Source organism: Leopardus geoffroyi, chromosome B1, assembly GCF_018350155.1.
Source record: "Leopardus geoffroyi isolate Oge1 chromosome B1, O.geoffroyi_Oge1_pat1.0, whole genome shotgun sequence".
NCBI lineage: Eukaryota > Metazoa > Chordata > Mammalia > Carnivora > Felidae > Leopardus > Leopardus geoffroyi.
The window spans coordinates 119,565,032-119,568,015 of NC_059327.1; the positions used below are offsets into that span (position 1 = coordinate 119,565,032).

General features: G+C 52.2%; 1 long non-coding RNA gene across 1 annotated transcript; it reads left to right on the forward strand.

The window, feature by feature from the left end:
• Positions 1-1,360: 1,360 nt before the first annotated feature.
• LOC123594773 lies at positions 1,361-2,984 on the forward strand. The gene is made up of 3 exons (XR_006710872.1): positions 1,361-1,846; positions 1,942-2,318; positions 2,827-2,984. It is a non-coding gene; the product is annotated as an uncharacterized LOC123594773 (long non-coding RNA).

A 2,984-nucleotide genomic window follows, 5' to 3' on the forward strand; every position in this document is an offset into this window, starting at 1 on the left:
GGGGCTGGGGAAGAGTTTGCAGGGCCTCCTAATGCCGGATGCCAGTGCCGCCCAAATGTGCAAAGTCTTTCTTCAAGGAAAGAAAGAAAGTGAAGGGAGGGGGTTGGGAGAGGGAGAAAGCAGAGGGGAGAAAGAGAAAGAGGCAGAAAGGGAGAGAGTGAGAAAGAGATAGGGAAAGAGGAAGGAGAAAGGGCGAGAGAAACAGGAAGAGAGGCAGAGAGAGAAGGGACGGAGGGAGGAAAAGAAGGAAAGATGGAGGGGGAGGGAGGGGGGAGGGATTATGATTTTTAATCCTAATTTGATTACTGTGGGTGGATGAGAACTTGGCACAAAGCCTCCAGAAGAGGTGACGGATGAGGGAGAAGTCAGACGAGCGTTTACAAGGCGCCGTAAGGGTGGGAGCAGTGGCGAGGGACGGAAACCCGAGTTCAGGCGTCATCTGAAGAAAGGCAGGAACCTGGTGAGGCAGAGGGAGTGCGGGCATGTGGGTAACACGAGGCCCACGCATTCTTTCTTGAAACTTTAAATCCGGGTTGCTTTGCCTTTCAGATCTAAAATGGTCCCTGGCTCCTGTAAGTGTGCATATGTTGATCGTCACTCAAGAGGTGCTCTCGGGGGGGGGGGGGGGGGGGGGGGGGGGGGGGGTAAGAAGTCAGGGCCAAAGGGCGGCTTTGCCCTTTCCAGATCAAAACTGGGGAGAAGGCCGCTAAGGACCACTGGCTTCCAGGAGCGCGGGAACATTTCCGGGGCGGCCCTGCCCCCTGCTGGAGGGGTCCCGTCCCCCTGTCCCCGTGGCGGTGATCTCAGGCGTGGCGGGAGGGGTGCAGGCCGGGGACTTTCGGGAGCAGCGGCGGTGGAGCTTGACGGGGCTGGGACTTCTGGTCCTGGGGCGGGATTCCATATTAACACGTGGGCCTCGGGAGAGTTTGGAGGCCCCGCCTGGCGTGAATTGTTGGCAGAAGAGGAGGGGGAAGCACTGGCAGAACCGGGCAGAGTGTGGAGGACCCCGAAGCAAAGGCGGTGAGAGGGAACGGAAGGAAGGCCAGGGGGTAGGAGAACCGGCCTGAGCGCGTGGCCCCTCCTGGGGGGCTGCTCGCAGGGACCAGTGCGGACGCCGGGTGCTGTCACGTGTGCTGCCGATGGGACGCCGCTTTCCCGCTGCTCTGCCAGCCCTCAGTGCCTGCTCTTGGCAGCTTCGCCTTCCCTCTCGTAGCCCTGTCTGTGTGACCTTCCCTTTCGGAGCAGCCACGCGTTCTGTGATGGGCTGCAGAGCCAGGCCGAGGAGTGCCGTGTGAGCACTGAAGGCCGAGTCCAGACCTCGCTGCTTCCACTAGACCAGGAACCTCCAGGTACCTCGGGGGCTTTGTCATGTTGCAAAAAAATGGGCAGGAATTAAAACCCCTCCCTGTTTACTTCTCAGATTGCTATGAGAATAAATATTTGAAAATATTTTGTAAATGAAAGTTTTCAGCTTTTGTATTTTGATTTTGTTTTCAAAACTACAAAAGGAAATTTATTTCAACAGCAAAAGAGAACATTTACATTCGAACACAATGATGAAAGGATGTCCCGCGAAAGGAAAAAAACAGCCCGTAACATGAAGTTTTTTATTTGAATTTCTGAAACAAAATAACTTGGGGATTCTTGCCTTAGGAAAGGAAAGGGGGAACAGCACAACAGTTCTTGCCAGAGCATAGTCCTTGCAGCTTGGTTGTCTAGTATCCGGCATCAATTCATGACCTACCCTCATCCTCATACACTCCCATCATGGGCCTGGAGGGTTCATCTCACCGTCTTCAGCACCAGCCTGCTTCCTGGGCCCCAAGAAGGAACCTCAGGGGAAGAGGTTTCCAGAATTCTGTTTTATTTGTTATTCTTGTGGCCTGGAGAGAATATTATTTCACTTAGAACTCTCTCCTGTTCCTTTTCCATTCATCACAGAAATGGGAATCAAGGCCCTGACCGTTCTCTGAAGATCACAAGGAGGATAAACTTGCTTGCCCCTCTCCTTTGGGCAGGATCCCAAGGGCCACGGCCCCTTGATGCCCCTTAATCTTGGCATCAACAAGCCCAAAGTCTCTTGCGTGGCATTGAAGGAACTACAGACCACAGAGGGTGGAGAGCAGGCTTCTCCTCGAGTCAGTGCAGGAGGATTAAGACTTGGCTGTACCTTTACCCCATCCTACCAGGTCTGATACCGTTGCTCCTCTGTGAGGATTTCCTGAAGAGAAATTTACAGTGCGTCTTTCATTCTTAATCCTGGGAAATGGTTTTGTTTGGTGACGGCCATTGACCATGACTGCAGGGGGACTTTCAGAGTGAGTGAATGTTTGCATATACATTGGAATTAGAAAGAACTTCCAGGTTCAGCCTCCTCCATCAGTTAGGTAAAGAACTTTGATCTGTGCCACACACGGGATCAGTTCACCCAAATCAACCCACTCCTAATAATGGGAACAAAAGTTGATCACCCTATAGCTTCCCTGCTCTTAGCGTGGCCATGAGACTGGTGTATTCAAAACTGCCATTTAGTGCCACCTGGGTGGCTCAGTCAGTTAAGCTTTTGACTCTTGATTTCGGCTCAGGTCGTGATCTCATGGTTTGTGAGTTTGAGCCCCACATTGGGCTCTGAACTGGCAGTACAGAGCCTGCTTGGGAATCTCTGTCTCCCTCTCCCTCGGCCCCTCCTCTGCTAACAAAAAATCTCTCTCTCTCAAAAATAAATAAATAAACATTAAAAAGAAAAAAAACCACCAAACAAAAAACCCTCCAAAATTCCATTCAAAACTCCCACACGTACTTCGCCACGCTCTTTTCCCCTTCCAGCTATCTGGGACTGTCACTCCCCAGCAAGACCCTGGGAGCCATGGGCTGGAGGAAGAGTGACTGTCAGCCAGGATCCTTTCATGACAAAGTAGAAGAGAGACACCCTACCTACCCGCTGTCCCTGCTGCAAGTGTGGCTATTAAACTGCCTTACTGGAA